Genomic DNA, 19782 nt, shown 5'->3' with positions numbered 1-19782 from the left:
AGCACATTTGACAACGATTACAGCCTCAAGTGTTTTTGGGAATGGGTCTACAATCTGGGCATGCCTGCACACACTTCTTCTCTGCAGATCCTCTCAAGCTCTGTCAGGTTGGATGGGGAGCTCTCCTGCACAGCTATATTCAGGTCTTTCCAGAGATGTTCGATTCGGTTCAAGTCCGGCCTCTGGCTGGGCCACTCAAGGACATTCAGAGACTTGTCCCGAAGTCACTTCTGTGTTGTCTTGGCTGTGTACTTAGGGTCATTGTCATGTTGGAAGGTGAACCTTCATCCCAGTCTAAGGTTCTTAGCTCTGAAGCAGGTTTTCAACAAGGATCTCTCTGTACTTTGCTCCGTTAATCTTTGACTAGATCCTGACTAGTCTTGCAGTCCTTGCCGTTGAAAAATATCCCCACAGCTTGATGCTGCCACCACATGGCTTCACCATAGGGATGGTGTCAGGTTTCCTCCAGACGTGATGCTTGGCATTCAGGCCAAAGAGTTCAATCTTGGTTTCACAGACCAGAAAATCTTGTTTCTCATGGTCTGAGTCTTAAGGTGCCTTTTGGAAAACTCCAAGTGGGCTGTCATGCCTTTTACTGAGGAGTGGCTTCCATCTGGCCTGATTGATGGAGTGCTGCAGAGATGGTTGTCATTCTGGAAGGTTCTCCACAGACAAACTCTAGAGCTTTGAGTTACCAACATCAGGTTCTTGGTCACCTCCTGACCAAGGTCCTTCTCCCTGATTGCTCAGTTTGGCTGGTCATACCCAAGAAGACTCAAGGCTGCAATTGCTGCCAAAGGTGCTTCAACAAAATACAGAGATAAAGTGTTTCTGAATACTTTCCGAATGCACTGTATATGTTTTGATTATTAATACTTTCTAAGACTGCATGATGTGACTCCAATTATGATTTTGAAAAAAAAGTTGCATGAAAGGCATGAGCTCTGCTTTGTTTTTTTTTGTGCAGGCTGTACACACTTCATCAGTCTCTCATTCACAATTTGACAAGCACTTGATAATGCCTCAAACTTCCCGGGTGCATCCCCTCTAATACCCCCTAAAACAATCTGTGCCTTTTGTAGCTGAATATAATCATTATAATTCCCTTCTATAATTCGGCTGCTTCCAGAATCATCTCACACTCACATGGCTCTCCGTCACGTGATTGGGTCTTGAAGACAGACACATCTGGGACGCAACTGCGCGCATCCTTATCCACATTTACTTTTCAGTTAGCCAACAAGTTGAGTAGGCCTACCGAACAGCAAAGCACTAGCCTATGTCAATCTACTATTCCCCCATAGTACAAGCGTTGACCTATTCTGTGCTAGAAATAAATATCCCAAACATTTGTGGGATGCAAAAGATCCCAAATTAATACAACCACTAGCTTAAAAACAATTAAGCAATGAGCCTGACGCAACAGATGAGAATGTTTAGCTTAAAGTGTTGATAAACTATTAGGCTATTCCGTCACATTATAAGTGCAGCAATGCGCACACAGCAGTAGGTTATAAGCACAAATGTTCCATTAGCAGGAAAACACTATTCTCAAAAGTGACCGCAAATGTGATTATGCATTTATTGCTTTTATTATAAAGGTGCATTTTTATGGTGAAAATGATCTTTCCCAAACTTGAAACTCACACGCTGCTTATGTATGCCAGTTAGGCTCTAAACCCGTTGTAAAGCGGATTAATGTGATTTATTATTTGGCCACTTTAGTTGTGATACAAACCGTATCAAAATGTATTGGCCTATGAGCTAGGCTGTATTGGCGTGCAACTATGATTTGAAAATGTAGCAACAAAAAAAAAGAATGCACTGTTTGCCTTAAACTGGACATCATTCACAAGTGATACTAATATTGTCACCCATCCCACTATTCTTGATTAAATCTGGTCTTTACATATACTAAATAATATGTGTGAAATTTGTTTTGATTTAGAATGGACCATTATCATGCACCTGTCGTGAAACGGGCAGCGGGGAAAAATGCATGTCATCTATGCACTTAGCAAATGGAGGACACTTTTCCCATGGTTCGTTTTCATGCTTGCAAGGTAGGCTATAGTTCTGTTGTAAAGAGAAGCAATGTGCTTAATATTAGTGAAAACATCCGAAGATCATCAAAGGTAAACGGTTAATTTGATTGCTTTTCTGATTTTCGTGACCAAGCTTCCTGATGCTAAGTGTACATAATGCTATGCTAGGCTATCGATAAACTTACACAAACACTTGTATTGCTTTCGCTGTAAAGCATCATTTCAAAATCTGAGACGACAGGGTGATTAACAAAAGGCTAAGCTGTGTTTCGCTATATTTCACTTGTGATTTCATGAATATTTTCTAGTAATATTTTTTGATTGTTGCGCTATGCTATTCAGCGGTTGCTGATGACAAATATACCGGATCCGGGATGGGTAGTTCTAAGAGGTTTTAAGGGTGTGTTCGTAAATTCAATCTGGAATTCCAGAGTGCGCTCTAGGCGTTTGTAAAATCAGAGTGTTGTCAGATTGTCCGTTTGTAAATTCAGTGTTTCGCTCTCAGATCGTTCAGAGCGCACACTGGACGCTCTGGCCGGGGAGTAGGGTTGATCAGAGCACAGTCAAGCACCCACGCTAACTGGCTCAGATTGGCTAGCTACTTTCAGACACAAATGAGAGAACACCATATTACTCGCTTCTAGCAGAGCTAGTTAGGCTGTTTTCATGTTATTTAGAGTGTTGGTGACGGTCACTTTGCTGCTGGCAACAATTTAATTATGTTTTTATGCTGATGTTTACTGACACTGGTCATATTCAACTGTTGTTGTGTGTTTGTAAATTCATCAGTTTTTCCGCGCTCTGGCACACTCAGACGAGAGTGCTCTAAAATCAGAGTATATAGCCAGAGTGAATTTACAAACTCATCCTAAATGTGTTTTTCAATTAAGCAACACATTACAAAAATTAAGATGCTCTCTTAATGTTCAGAATGTTCCTACCTCCTTACCTAATGCTATTTTGCTTATTTGTTTGTTCATCTGAATGCTTGTTTCCCTATCAAGGGTTGAACTATCCTCCATAAATCCCTCAGAAATCCATCCTCTTTCTCCCTCTGTTGGTTTTGTATTTGTTAATCTGTCCTAATTCTTCTTGTTTTCCTTGTTGGGTTTATAGTACCCCAATCCCATTCCTCCCTTGGGTTGCCTGATGATTCAGCTGATGCGCCTTGCAAGAACCAAGTCGATCAATCTCTCAATAGCCAAACTATTTCCACAAAATAAAAATATCTTCCAATTCCTATATAATTCCTATATTGCTGTGTTCCTATAGAACACAGAAATTCGCTAAAATAACTAAAAACTGTTCACATATAATAAAATAATTTCACAAAAAATTGCAATTTAAGGAGAGGAGCTCTTCTTATTTTAGTACTCATCACACCAGAAAGTTAGTTGGTTCTTCTTTGATGTCACATATGTTGATGCATTGCTATATTTTTGATATGCAAAAAGTCCCACTGTACCTAACATTTTTACTCAACTTTAAACACACGAGTTAACACAACCAGCCTCGGGGTTGGTTAACTCTGGAAATTCATTTGATCTCTACTTAGTTTGGTAAATCAGCTTTTGTGGAACAATGTTCAAAATGTTGTTAAATGTGATGTTCTGGTGCCTCTAGGACAATTCAGAAAGCTGATTGAGGATCTTATTACTGATTCATCTGTTTGTTTTTTTATGACTGTTTTTTATGACTGCCGGAGCCGCCGTCTAGCCAGGAGCTGCCGGAGCCGCCCGTCTAGCCAGGAGCTGCCGGAGCCGCCCGTCTAGCCAGGAGCTGCCGGGGGGGGGGGGGGGTACTGTCACGTTCTGACCTTAGTTGATTGTTGATGAATAAATGATTGCAACGTATAATCTTTCAGTGTTATTTGTTCAATTATATTACCTTTATCTGTCAATAGTGTTGAAGTGAAGATTACATATCCATCTGTACAAATATGCAAAAAAGGCAACTTTCCAGTGGGTGTACTTAATTTTTCACGACTCTACATGCCATGTAGCAGACGCTTTTATCCAAAGCAACTTAGTCATGCGTGTGTATATTTTTATGTGTGAGTGGTCTCAGGAATCAAACCCACTATCCTGCTGATGCAAATGCCATGCTCTACCAACAGAGCTAAAGAGGACCTTTTGACTGGTGATTACTTATGCAGACTCAGCACTCAGTGTGTTCCACTCAGTTAAATCCAAATCCATGTACCCTGAGGAACACAGTGACTGGGTGGCTTTTATATATTTGGTGGAAAAGCATAAGTGCAAAAAATGGTGAGTGAGAGAGTAACAGGGAGGGAGGGAGGGATGAATCTGAGAGGGACAACAAATAAGCTATTATGAGTCACCCACTCTCTGATACACTCCACTTCCATGACATGTGCACTCAGAAACCACACGTGCCCATAGAACAAGATTATCAAAGTGAGTGATGAATTTAAGAAAATTGCAGCAGTTTCTAACCTTACTGTAATAGATTTTTATTTAAATGAGAGCAAAAATATATTTTTAGCAAAAAACTTTCTCAAGCAATAATTTAGCTTGGACTGTCGGAGTAGTCTGAGTGAGGAGGGGAAAACTAGCTGTTATTGGCAGAGGTTTGGAACTCTCTATTAACCAATTTACTACATGGTGATGTCACCATGGAAAGCCAAAAACTCCCGCCCATGCAAACATGCTGATTAGAAGGTCCTGTGTACATTTTATTTTCAATAAGCAGGAATTAACACAGATTTTTTTAAATCACACTTTTACAGTGTTAGTTTCAGCTGTTGTACAGTACATATGTTGTCCACCTGCTCTCCCCAGAGTGGGTGAAAACGTGCTTCGGTGATTAAATTTCACTTCCTTATGTTATAAAATACATTTTACCAAGACAAATATGATTATTCATGTTCTGAATTGTTCAGTGGGGTCTTTCACTAACATTTCAACACCATTATATACAAAAAGTCGGATTTCGTAACCGAAAACATTGAATAATAAGCACCAAGCTCTGTTGACATAGCTGTGCAGGTTTCTCATAACAACTTTTAAGGATTTTACATTTTGTGGTCATCACTTTCAAAGTTTTTGAATGAAATGTAAAATGCTTTGAAACTGAAAGCTTGTTATATGCTGAGTGCTCCGTTGACATTTCACAGAGATACGCTTGTTTTTGAGAGAAAATTTCAAATGAATATGAAAAGTGTATACTAAAATATGAAAATATTACATGTCATGTCTCAAAATTGATATCAATCTTACCTCTATATTGTTGTATGTCTTGAGGATTCGAGAAGAAAGATTAGTTAAATGGGAAAGTGAGCCAGTCGGGTAGCCAGTAGCCTTAATTCTTTTACAGAATTTAGCCTACACTAGCTGACGTGATGCAATTTTCCAGTTTTTTTTTGTACCACTTTTTCCTCTTGCTTCCATTGGTCACCCTAATTCTGGCCATCTTACAATGTTAAAAGCTCCAATAACTTTTAGAGAGTCAAAATTAGCCTTGTTTGATTAGACATCATACAATGCGATACAAAACACAGAAAACAATGGATTTTGACTGCACTGGGATTTATGCTGGAATAGGCCAGCTATAACAGCTGATGGTTGTCATGGTGTTGTTGCTCTTTGATGCTGGGCCATTAGTCCCATCATTCAGTAAACATACAGCATATATATATATATATCTCACACGCATGCACACACACACACACACACACAGTCCTCCTGCACCACTGTTCATACAGTAGCTTCCACCAGCTGGTATATTCAAGATCCTTTTCTTCTCTGCCTGAGATGACCTTTTGGGATTTCAGAAGTTGTCTTTCTATGTAGACTAATAATACACTTTTTTCTTCTCTTCAGAAATTGTCATTATAAACTGCATTCAAAGAAAATGTGATCTCTTGCCATTTGAATGCAATTCATAAAAGAACAGAATTAACCTCCAGCATCTTCAAAAACATTGACTAGGTTGATGACACCCCTCAATAGTTGTGTGACTGAACAAACTGGATATCACCAGTTTGCTTTAGTTTCAAAGTGACTGTATATTTTGATTTGGCAGGAGCCGGTAATGGCCTCCTGCTCATTGGGTTCCGGTAGCTTGATCACCACCACCACCCTGACTACACCATGTCTGTAAATCTGGTCCAGTAGATGGTTTGCTATCCAGGCCAGATTACTCTAAGGGGAAAGTATGGGGAAGAATCCAGGGGCCGTGTTAATTCCTCCAAGTAATGTGACAGAGGGGATGCGGTGGCGGCCCTGTGACACTCTGCGCATGGTTCTGATTCTCCAAAGGGAAATGAGACTGATTTCTCTAAATGCACCAAAACCCTGTTCCCAGCATATGTTAATCCGATAACAGCGCTGGGAATGAGACGACTGTGGATCCGCTGTGTTGTGTTTGATCAAGGATTTAGTATGATGAGCTCCCTATGAGACGTCATGCACATCTGACTCAGCCTCCATCCCATTGTGTCCATTGGACCGTTGTCCCAGACACAGATTAAGCCTAGTCTTGGACTGAAAAACTATTTCAATGGGAATTCTCCATTGAGCATGTTTTTTGTCCAGGACTAGGCTTAATATGTGTCTGAAAACTGCCTCATTAAGTGGTTACAATAGCCTACTGTTGATCCACAGCAGGCCACTTTCTTAGAAACAAATGGGAAGCATCAAGCAAGTTTTATGACATTATGGGCCATTGCGTGGCCCTCACAACAGCATTTTTGGTTTTATCACTCAGCATATGTTTTGTTATGATGAGACATTGGGAGTTACAACTGAATCAAGTTGTGCAGCACCACACCTCAAACTCCTTCAAAACAACCCAAGAGAAAAGATGGATGGCCTCTCTCTTGTTTTCTTGTTGTTTCCTCTTTGCCTACACTCAAGCAGTGTGGGTGTGTGGTAATCAATTATCTTTGTTTTCTCTCAATAGTTCCAGCATCTCTCTCCATCTTGCTGTCCTCTCTCAGCTATTTATCCTCTTTAGTTAGCCAGTGTGTAGGAGAGCAGGTAGGCACAGAGCTAGCTACACTGTATGTTATAATAGCTCATTATGACTGTGTTGTGGAGTCTCACAATGGGTCTAAGTCACAGGTCTCATTCATCCACCCACTCTTTGCCCTGTAACGTCAACTAAGTCAGCCACTCCAGCTGGAGCTAACCACTCTGTCAGGAGTAACAGAGCACTCCAGGGCTCTCGTCTCACACCTGGTGGCTTTGTGACTGCCTGAATGGTGCTCTTTATTGGAGCTAGTCATGATTTGGTTGGAGTGGGCGCTACAGTACATGATCAATACACGTGTATCCTGCTCATAAGGAAGAGTCATCACTCACATCATCAGAGCTGAGACCATAGGCCCTCGTTGTCTGGAAAGTTTCAGTAACTCACCCTGTGTAACTCAGTTGGTAGAGCATGTTGCTTGCATTGCCAGGATAGTGGATTTGATTCTCGTGACCACCTATATGTAAAATGTATGCACGCATGAAAAGTCCCTTTGGGTAGAAGTGTCTACTAAATGGCATATGGTATTATAAAATATTGTACTTCTCTTTCACAAACTCTGAGGAAGTGGTGACTCTTCCTCTTTCTTTAATCACGGCACTTCTCTGCATCATCAAACAGGCAAAGTGTGAATACAGGGCTAAGATTGAATCATACTACACCGGCTCCGATGCTCATCTTATGTGGCAGGGCTTGCAAACTATTACAGACTACAAAGGGAAGCACAGCTGTGAGCTGCCCAGTGACATGTGCCTACCAGATGAGCTAAATCACTTCTATGCTCTCTTCGAGGCAAGCAACACTGCATGAGAGCCTCAGCTGTTCCGGACGACTGTGTGATCACGCTCTCTGTAGTTGACGTGAGTAAGACCTTTAAACAGGTCAACATACACAAGGCTGCGGGGCCAGACGGATTACCAGGACGAGTGCTCCGGGCACGTGCTGACCAACTGGCAGGTGTCTTCACTGACATTTTCAACATGACCCTGATTGAGTCTGTAACACCAACATGTTTCAAGCAGACCACCATAGTCCATGTGCCCAAGAACACAAAGGCAATCTGCCTAAATGACTACAGACCCGTAGCACTCATGTCCGTAGCCATGAAGTGCTTTGAAAGGTTGGTAAAGGCTCACATCAGTACCCTTATCCCAGAAACCCTAGACCCACTCCAATTTGCATACTGCCCAAACATATCCACAGATGATGCAATCTCTATTGCACTCCACACTGCCCTTTCCCAAACTGGACAAAAAGAAAACGTATGTGAGAATGCTATTCATTGACTACAGCTCAGCGTTCAACACCATAGTACCATCAAAGCTCATCACTAAGCTAAGGATCCTGGGACTAAACACCTCCCTCTGCAACTGGATCCTGGACTTCCTGACGGGCCGCCCCCAGGTGCTGATCCTCAACACTGGAGCTCCCCAGGGTTGCGTGCTCAGTCCCCACCTGTACTTCCTGTTCACCCACGACTGCATGGCCAGGCAAGACTCCAACACCATTGTTAAGTATGCGGACGACACAACAGTGGTAGGCCTGATCACTGACAACGACGAGACAGCCTATAGGGAGGAGGTCACAGACCTGGCCGGGTGGTGCCAGAATAACAACCTATCCCTCAACGTAACCAAGACTAAGGAGATTATTGTGGACTACAGGAAAAGGAGTACCAAGCACGCCCCCATTCTCATCGACGAGGCTGTAGTGGAGCAGGTTGAGAGCTTTAAGTTCCTTGGTGTCCACATCAACAACAAACTAGAATGGTCCGAACACACCAAGACAGTCGTGGAGAGGGCACGACAAATCCTATTCCCCCCTCAGGAAACTAAAAAGATTTGGCATGGGTCCTGAGATCCTCAAAAGATTCTACAGCTGCAAAATAAAGAGCATCCCAAGGATCCCACACTGCATAAACTATATTCAAATGCCCAGTTGTCCATTATTTTGGCTACCATGGCTAGAAGAGATCTCAGTGACTTTGAAAGAGGGGTCTCAAAGGAGCATCGTGGGGTGAGTGTGTTGGTTCTTCAAAAGTCCCCACAAGGATAGTAAAACAAGGAAAATTCTTCCTCGTGGGGACATGTCCCACATCCTCATGAGGACAAAGGCTATTTTAAATTTAGGGGTTAGAATTAGGGTAAGGGTTGAGTGGTTAGGTTTTGGGTTACGGGTTATGGTAGCGGTTTTGAATGGAAATACATTTTAGGTCCCCAAGACGGTAGAACAAAATGTGTGTGTCTCAGTCATCAGATCTCAAACTAATTGAACACTTATGGAAGATTATGGAGCGGCGCCTGAGACAGAGTTTTCCACCACCGTCAACAAAACACCCAATTATGTAATTTCTCATAGAAGAATGGTGTTGCATCCCTCCAGTAGAGTTTCAGACAATTGTAGAATCTATGCCAAGGTGCATTTAAACTGTTCTGGCGGCTCGTGGTGGCCCAACACCCTATTAAGACACTTTATGTTGGTGTTTCCTTTATTTTGGACAGTTACCTGTAGGTCTGTCATGATAACTGCCTGCCCCCCTGGTAGCCTACAGGCTGGCTGGGTACAAAGCAAAGCCAAGTCATTTGTTTTGGAACATAGTGTTGGTTCCATTACGAGTTCAGGGCAGTGGAGTGGCTTGAGGTGTGTTTGGTTTAAATATGGATATTAAATGGTATACAGATTGATTCTCCCTAGTCTAGTGATCATCCCTCACACGTACATTGCTGGAGTATACATGAATTATCCATTTCTCGCTTTCTTCCCTTTCACCCTTTTCTCATTTTAGAAACCAGCCTTTGATGAAGGAGGAAAATACAAGATTTAAAATGGTGCTTCAGGAGTTCCATCAGGCCTCTTATGTTGACCTTTTATAACCTGCCTGACTGTTATGCCTGGGATTAAGAGTGATTGTTTGTATCAAGTTTCAAAAGGTGTGTGTGTTTAGGCCTGTCTGTATGCTTAAATGCATATAAATGAGCCTTCGAATGTTTCAATTCCGCAGAACTTCGAGGAACAATCCATCTTTGGCACTAAAGCCATGATTATAGGACGTAGCCTGATGTATGTGTCAAAGTGACAGCTTAATATCACAGGGACAAGGGGGACCTATGGAACATTAAACTGTGTTTGTAATTATCACACCAATAAACTCAGTCTGTACTTGTGCAAGTTTCAATATTTCTTAGCCTAGATTTCCTAGAAGATTAAATAATGAAATCTTGAATGTTGGCACATTTAAAGCCGGCGTACACAGGATTCCAGTTCAACCCATGTGAAAGAGCCTCTGTGTAGAATCCTATCAATTCTGTGTCTAATTGTGAAGGCAGAATATTGAGACCATGGCAGGCCTAAGGCACAGACAGCATTTCTAGGACAGGACCCCAGATGGTTTTCAGTTCACAACAACAACATTAATCTGTGTCTCAGGACAGCGTCAAAGAACTTTGACATCCCCTGAGTATATTCTTAGTCTGAGGTATAGAACTGTTAGATGTGTGTGTGTTTGTCTCTGTGTCCATATCAGTGTGTATCTGAAGTACAGAACTATTCGATTTGTGTGTGTTTGTTTGTGTCTTTCTCCATTTGTGTATGAAGTATGCTTCAAAGTAGTACATGATACAACTGAGTCGTAATTTTGCTTAGATCAGACTGAAATGAGACTGACACACACACACACAAACACGCACACACCGTGGCGCTCTTACCATTAGGCAACTTAGGCAATTGCCTGGGGCCTCACATCATCCGGGGCCTCATGAAAGTGGCATTCATTTAGTTTAATTATACATAATTTGAGTTGTTTTGCCTTCCACCCCCGCTTGTGGCACTCCTACGCTTGTGAGTATGTTTCTAGGGGGTAATGAGACCCCCCTAAGAACATTGTCTAATTGCTGACACAAAAAAGCAACTTGTATGTGGATGAAGGTCATGTTTAGGCAAATAAACTAAGGGAAATAAATGGCTACAGTTGACACTTTTTTAGTTAGAAATGGCATTTTTTTAAAGTACCAGGGTCACCCCGGTAGAAGATTATGGCATAGGGTTTCACACAAGTGTGTTAAAATCCATGTATCTGTTTTATTTAGAAATTATTTGGTAAGTAATACTTAAAAGCTAAGTCTAGTTGTCTTATTTTAATAAAATATGGGGGGAGGGAATGGTGTTGCACATGTCACCATTAATATCCGCACTGTGAGGAGATCTGATGTAAAATCCCTCTTTAACTCACCTGCACATTCATTTTCTTTGTTCTTTCTTTGTTCCTTTTCCATGCAATCCATTATGTACAATTGCACTAAATATTATTTTAATAATGCAAGATTTTGAATCCCAGCAGCCTTTAAAATGACATTCAGGAGCAAAAGGTTTTCGATAGTTGTTTTTAATTAATTTAAAAAAAATAGTAATTGGAATATAATATTGGAATGGGATATACTGTAACTAATAACATTAAATAACACTGGAATATAACATTTTGTAACAACAACTTAACTCAGTGTAACATTGATGTGGCTCTTATGCTCTGCTATTGCACAATTCTAATTTGAACATAGGTCACAAATAAAGCTACCCCCTGTAAAATTGTAGCCAACCTCCTGCACTGCTCACACTTAATCCAGTCTCCACCTGTGACTGAAAACAGTGGGAGAGATGCGAATTGAAAAGCTCTCTCTTAAAAACGTAGCTAGCTATCTAGTTATGACATAAAATGCTGTGTGAAATAGATAAAAGGCTATAAAGTAACACTAACTGTAAATCTATCAATCACTAGTGGAAACATTTACAACTGCAATTACAACTCAAAGAATAAGTGACTTGCCTAGTTAAATCATGGTAAAATAAATAAAACATTTCCCTGAAAAAGGAACCGCAGTGAACCGAACTCAGACCACTTCTTGAAACCGGCACAGTTCGGTTCGCTTCCGGGACTTTTGAGCGGTCTGAGTTTCTTTGGCGTGTTCACACTGCACAAGAAAATAAGCGAAGCAAAAAAATATCTGAAAATGACCAAGAGTGAAACACCCTAAGCCTATAGTCAGGAGAAACTATGGCAAGCAGCTCTTATAAAGATACATACCGGTCTGCCAGACTCCTAAACCTAGCTTGGTCCCAGGTATGTTCTTATTCATGCCAGCTCCATTGCTGTCAGTAACCAGGTTTCCATCCAACCTTTTTATGCTACTAAAGGACATGTTGGATAAAAAAATGTCGTGACAGATGATGAAAACAAAATTTTGTCGGTAAACTTTTCAAAATACTCTAGACAAAATGGGATCGTTTTGTACAATTTATTATGCGAGAAATTGCGGTGGAAACGCCTTTATGCGCAAATATTGATATACTGCAATAACCATCATATCTAAGTACACTTGTGTGTTCCTTCCACTACGACTCCGGGAAGTATGCAGTTTATTAAGCTGCAGATGAAATAAATGATGATGAACTTCACAGAATGGTGAAAGTGCACTGTGATGAGCTTATTGCTCTTTTCCAATACATATTGAGGGTCTTATTCTGGTGACATATGATCGATGTTTGGCTGCCATTTGACAAAAAAAATATAATCTCGCTCTTTTATCCATAATAATCTCATCATGTAGGCTATACGTGGGCTCTAGTCAACAGCGCTCAGATATAGTACTGTACAGAATCTACTATATGGCTAGAGCGCACGCGCCAATACCAGAGTGGGCACACTTGCTAAACAAAGCGATTTTTTTGTGTGAGTAAACCATCTGTAGAGTTGAAAATGCGATGGAAACCCATTTAACTTGTATTTTTTTTATTCGGTACATGGCAATTTATCGGTACAATGTTTTTTTTTTTATCGTGCAACAAATCAATTTGATGGAAACACATGTTTAGTGCGAAAATGCGCATATTGTTATTATGCGGATTTTTTTATTCTTTAATATTAATTCACATGAAAATCTGTTGGATGAAAACAACCTAGCTATTGACCCACAAAAAATGTGGTAGTTTATTTTATAATCGCTTGCACTACAAAATCATTGTTGTCTTTCTCAGTTTACAACATAGAAGATGAACATTAGAGAAGACTTTCATAAATCGTTTTTTATATGTACAAAGTTAAGTTTGACCAAAAATCTGTCTGGTCACTCTAAAGTTGGCCTGTCGGCCTGTCTTGTTAAGCTACATCAAACACGAACTGTCTCTGTGAACACACAGTTTATATTTTGTAAAGGATTATTTCACCATGTCTCTGCCTGGCCTGACTTGCCTAGTTAAATAAAGGTTAAATAAATCAAATAAAAATTCATAAAAGCACTAAACAGCTTCTCCAATGTTGATGATGAAAGTTTGATCGTTTACAATATATTTATGAAATATAAAAATAATAACAGGCAGTAAATTAATTCTATATGCCTGCTACACAATATTTTGCCAAACAATTTGCAGGTGTTAACATGGATTTTGTTAGATTAGATTTGGAAAATTATTCACATAAGGTACCAAACGAATCTATTTTCTGGACTCCACCGACCTGTTGACCACACCTTGTCACAATGTCTCTCATTACTATGTTGTCTGACAGAGGTTTTACAACCGTGATTTAGCTCCCTGTGACGCCCAGCACCAGCCTACAGCACCAACCGCCTGCCTTTATCCATTAGCGGGGGTTTACCCCCCAGGATTTGGCGCGTATTTGCGCAAATACCCTACGGTCCGCTCACAATTATCCTACCTATTTCTGGCTCCATTATAGTGAGTGCTTTAATGTCCCCGAAAGATCACTTGATACATATTGACCATGATATCGAGGGAGTAAATGGCCCGTCATTAGAACTGCCCTTGACTCGCCGTTGGTTACCTGATTGACTGTGCGTGCCTCTAGTCACTTGCATCCCAACACACCGTGGGGATTTGAAAACCGTGCGTTCTATTTGGAGTCGGAAATGCTTTTGAAGCTCACGTAGAGCGAGCTGACCACCGCGGCCTCATCATTAATGGAGTCTTTCACTTCGGACGGATTCCGGCACAGCACCGTTTCCAGCTTCTTGGGCAGCTGGCCGCTGAAGAGCAGGTAGATGCAGGGGTTTGTGCAGCTGTTCAGACTCGCCAACAGCATCAGGATGGTGAACGGTGTCGCTACAATGACAATAACACAAGATGAAATTACGCACAGGTAGACTAGCTTACCCAAAATCAGAGGGCGTGTAAACAATAAAGCACTAGGCTACATCAACAGTCATAATTGTTAACTTTATTATTTAGTTATAATAAGATTGATATCCGTGTTCTTACTTTCCGTCGGCGCGTCTATGTCCCAAACAGACCAAAGCTGGACCATGAAGAACGGAGTCCAGCAGATTATATAGACGAACACAATAACCACCGTCATCTTCACGGTCTTGATTCGTGCTTTGATACCCCGGCCACGCTGCTGGTTCTGGAGGGCAGTCGAAAGGCCACCCGCTGCCCCCTCCTGATGCGTCTTTAGATAAAGGTTGACCTGATGGCTCGACATATTTGCACCTGGCACACCACCACAGTCAAAATGGGTAAGACAAAGATGACCAGCGTGGTCCAAGTGATGTAGGTCTTCAGGCCCCAGGGCTGGATGAAGTCCGCCCAGCAGTCGAACACCCCGGGCGCCACCTGGACCCTCGAGAAGATGAACATCTGAGGCAGGCCGCCCACGAGGGAGATCGTCCAGGCGACGCACACTGGGATGTTCCAGCGCGTGCCTCCTCTGAAACTTGACCATGGGGTTGCATATAGCCTGGTAGCGGTCAATGGTCATCACCACAATCATGTAGGTGGACGCAAACATGCCCACTACCTGCAGATACTTCACCAAGCGGCACACCAGGTCTGGTCCAATGAACCTGTCAGTAATTTCCCCACATGAGCTGCGGGCAACCTGGAAAACGCAACCACCAGGTCTGCGATGCACAGATGGAACACGAAGACACGCATCCTGGAGACCTGTTTGCGCCGCTTCCACAGAACCAGTAATAGCCCGGTGTTCAGGATAGAGGCGCTTACGAAGATAACACTGAGCAGCGCGATCTCTACTTTAGCAAGTTTCTCATCCCGGGGCGTGTCCTCAACCTCCATCATCATACTGAAGTTACCGAGACTGCTGTTAAACGGGTGCATGGTTTACTGATGGAGAGCGAAGAGGAGGGCAGCAACTTTACGCACGAGTGTTCTTCTTCAGAGAAACAAATACAAAGATCCATACACTGACTAAATGAGAAACGTTGATATGCTATTATACTATTGTTATGATTTACCTACCATATCTGATCTTAACTTCTCAAATAACAATAAAAAGCGAGTCTGAGTGAGCAAGTTAAGTTGCGTTTAGGCTAATTAAACTTCGAAATTACAATGAATAAATGCGTATCAAATACTGACATCACATCTATGTCAAAACAAAATGGCCTAAATGTCCAAAAAACTCAATGATTTCAATCCATAAAAAAAAAATAGGACCATAGGCTAAAGAAACGTAGGCCTAGAACTTAAACAGACACAACTTACTGATCATTCATTTGATTGAAGTGCGCAGGATAAGTCTACTGATGAGGTGTTGCAGTGGTTTCTCTGGGTTTTATATTATTCGCATGGGAGAGGGTGGGGTGGAGCTTCCGCACCACAGTCCGCGCGTACAGCGGCTGCCGCTTTTCTTGACTAGAGAGCCCTTTACACTCTAGCGAGAAGTCTCAAATATGATCACTTGTATAATTTAAAAAAATGTAAATATTGTTTTCTTTTTTAGCATAACGCGATCGTTTTTTATTTAGTTCGGTCAGCTAAAATCGAATTAAATCTAAGTCAAACGTATTTGTCACATAGCTACAGTTTACAGCAGGTATAAAAGGTGCAGCAAAATGATTATGTGCTATAGCTCCCTCAACAACGCAGTAGGCCTACATTAATAAATAATAAACAATAACAACGAAAATAGTTTACAAAAATAAAAGTAGTAGAAGTAATAGAAGAGGTAGTATGCATAGTAATAATGGACTATTTACAAATATAAAGTGGGTAGTGGAATCATTAATAGAACATCATAGTTGACTGTGTGTATGTTCTGTGTGTGTGTGTGTGCGTGTGTGTGTGTGTGTGTGTGTGTGTGTGTGTGTGTGTGTGTGTGTGTGTGTAAAGGTTGGATGTGTCATTAGAATTCAAATCATTTCTAGCGTGTCAGGCTGCTACAGTAGGTTGTCTGTACTGTATTAGGCTAACAGATGTTTACATTGGACTGCACTAGGATAGGCCTACTTGTTATATACAGTAAGCACCCAGTCTTTGGAAGTTGTCTCAGCCTGGAATTCAGTTTCCCTTTCCATAAAGAGCTCCATGCTTCTACATAATAATTCAGGTCTTTAGCCTATGTATTAGCTTCCTGGGAGGATGAGATCATCCCAATTTACACAAATCTGAGCGTTCCTGCAACCCTAACCCCAAACTCCAAAATGTAATGTTCCTCAAATAAGTAGGTTACAGTAATACAAATTTACACGTTTAAAAACAAAACTTGATACAATTATCACAATTCATAATCCTAAGTCTGATGGTCGGTGGCATTGCTTAAAAATGAATGATATGTTTCTTTGAGTGCCCTAATACCCAATGACCTATAGTCTCATCCTCCCTATATCCTCCCTATATTGGCCTATCCAGACAGACACAAACAATCAGTCCCATCACAGGGCATGGAGATGTGCCAATGTAGCAGAACACCATTAGTGTTCCTAACAACCCCCAGATGTCCTGAAACAGTCCGTGTTGATTCGAGACAGAGAATTGACTTCAGCTGGTTAAATATGTTTTCTGTGGAGAAATTACTCAGACACTGTTGCCCTTTGGGTTCCTCCTTCTGGAGGTGACTATCACAACTATATCACACGCTAGTGTTCATGTGGAAAAAATGAAAAATCAGGATAATTATATCACTAATTACTCTCACATGCCCATTGTAAAGATGTTGTGATGATAGGTGCCTTATGATCTGTGAATCTGACTGAGCTCAGCCTCTGTGCCCAGCTTGTCCTCCCCTCCCTCGCTGCACATATTCCTCTGGATCAGAATCCTGGGAGTTGCAGGTGCTCCTCTGGTCCTGTAAGACATACAGCATTGGGTTTACCCACTAAGAAGGAGGAGGAGGAGGAGGAGGAGGGAGAGATAATCTGATTATCTGTCTGAGTTACAATTCATATTAGGAAATCAGTCAATTGAAATAAAAAAATTAGGCCCTAATCTATGGATTTCACATAACTGGGAATACAGATATGCATCTGTTGGTCACAGATACTGTACCTTAAAAAAGTAGAGATGCGGTTCAGAAAACCAGTCTTTTGGATGGGGTGTTAAGCCCGGTGTCCTGGCTAAATAGGGAAGTCAATTAAGAACAAATTCTTATTTTCAATGACGACTTAGGAACAGTGGGTTAACTGCCTTGTTCAGGAGCAGAACGACTGATTTTTACCTTGTCAGCTCAGTATCATGCTGAAACATGAGGTAATGGCGGCGGATGAATGGCAAGACAATGGGCCTCAGGATCTCATCACGGTATCTCTGTGCATTCAAATTGCCATCGATAAAATACAATTGTGTTCGTTGTCAGTAGCTTATGCCTGCCCATACCATAACCCCACCACCACCACGGGGCACGCTGTTCACAACATTGACATCAACCACCCACACAACGCCATACACGTGGTCTGTCATTGTGAGGCCGGTTGGATGTATTGCCAAATTCTCTACAATGATGTTGGAGGCGGCGAATGGTACAGAAATTACCATTCAATTCTCTGGCAACAGCTCTGGTGGACATTCTTGCAGTCAGCATGCCAATTGCAGGCTCCCTCAAAACTTGAGACATTTGTGGCATTGTGTTGTGTGACAAAACTGCACAATTTATTGTCCTAATTTGATATTGCACCTTTTATTGTCCTAATTTGATATTGATTACTGCACTGTTGAGTAGAGCATGCAAGTTAATCTGACTGTTGTGCATAGGACAATAAAACATGACCCCCTTTGGATACATTTTTGTCAATTTAGTTTGAGGTCTCAAGCTACTGTTGCAAGTTAGAATAGTAGAATACACAAGGTCAAGTTCAGATTTTTGGTGGCCCCCACCCTCATCAAAATTGCCCATCCCTGGTGTAGAGTATATGACTGGGTGTATGTATGCCTGATAAGAAAAGGTGTAGACTACCTAGGTGACTCAAAAGCATGTTAATATACAGTGCTTTTGTGGTGCAAAAGAACACAAGGCACTGCAACGTGCTGCCGGAAGAGGTATGGTTTGATGTTGTGCTTGTAATGACAGACAAATGTCAAACCATGTTCACTACAAAAAAAAAAAAAATAGGAACAAAATCACAACAATAATATCAGAGCAATGCCAACCAGCTCCCTTCACTTTTAAAGAGGGTAATTGTACTACCACCATTTTATTAACCTCGTCCCCAGCCTCTATTGCTACAGCATAGAGACAGCTGAGAGCCGGCCGGGTTGGCGAGAGAACCATTTTATTAACCTCGTCCCCAGCCTCTATTGCTACAGCATAGAGACAGCTGAGAGCCGGCCGGGTTGGCGAGAGAACCATTTTATTAACCTCGTCCCCAGCCTCTATTGCTACAGCATAGAGACAGCTGAGAGCCGGCCGGGTTGGCGAGAGAACCATTCTATTTGCATCCATCTGCACCGTCTGTAATACCTTTTTTTCCATCATTTCAAACATTCCACTGTAGGGTAAAACTAAAATGCTGCACATTTAGAAAACAACTTTACAAGAATCACACTTTTGCATTACAATTTTACTTGAAACAGAAACTGTTTAAACATTTTTATGGCCAGGCACCACCGGTTGAAATACAATTTTTGCATCTACCTTTACATTTTTTGATTTGTTGGTATTTTGGTCCACTAAATCAAAACAAATCAAATCAAATTTATTTATATAGCCCTTCGTACATCAGCTGATATCTCAAAGTGCTGTACAGAAACCCAGCCTAAAACCCCAAACAGCAAGCAATGCAGGTGTAGAAGCACGGAATACTACTATTAGTATTTTCAAAAAGTACAGCATTTTAAACAGGTTGCAGCATTTTAAGCAGGTTTATTATCACAAATCTTGCCCTGGAGGCAGAACGGAGTGATTTCCGCTAGATAGGGCAGCTGCAAATTCAAAATGATCTATATCGTAAACATAATGAAAACAAAAATGTGCTTGTTGGTCTTAATTTAAGGTTAGGGTTAGGCATTAGATTTATCAGTGTGGTTACGGTTAGGGTTAGGTTTAAAATGCATTTTTATTACTTTTTGGCTGTGCCAGCTAGTGAGGCATGACCACTTTGCAGACCTGCCTCCAGGGAAAGATTTGTGACAATTAATGCTAAACTGCCATTTTTTAAAATGGATGAATCCATAATTTCAAAGCTCACTACACATATTTACACATTTGAAAGCCCATTTCATAGAGAATGTAACATTCTCAACTATATGTACTGTAGTTACTTACTTTGAAGAGATGGTGATTGGGTCTAAATTGAAATAGGTGCTTGACGTTTGATAATCAAAAGGAAGTATACTTGTCTTTAACTGCCATTTCCCGAAAGTCAGATGCCAATTAATTTTCCTCAGCTTCAGAAGCATCTACATTCACAACATTTTGTGTGGTTATCTTTAGATATATTCTCGAGACTTGCCCAGAGGGAATTGTTAATTATGTTGTAAATCTTCTATTGTAGATCAAATTGTC

The 19782-nt window shown here is 41.2% G+C and overlaps 1 pseudogene; it reads right to left on the bottom strand.

The window, feature by feature from the left end:
* Positions 1-13064: 13064 nt before the first annotated feature.
* LOC135568496 (vasopressin V2 receptor-like) lies at positions 13065-15161 on the bottom strand (annotated as a pseudogene).
* Between the last annotated feature and the right edge of the window lie 4621 nt (positions 15162-19782).

This window comes from Oncorhynchus nerka, unplaced genomic scaffold (genome assembly GCF_034236695.1).
Source record: "Oncorhynchus nerka isolate Pitt River unplaced genomic scaffold, Oner_Uvic_2.0 unplaced_scaffold_1549, whole genome shotgun sequence".
Taxonomy (NCBI): domain Eukaryota; kingdom Metazoa; phylum Chordata; class Actinopteri; order Salmoniformes; family Salmonidae; genus Oncorhynchus; species Oncorhynchus nerka.
The sequence above is the reverse complement of the archived record's forward strand: the minus strand, read 5'-3'. Positions and strand labels throughout refer to the sequence as shown.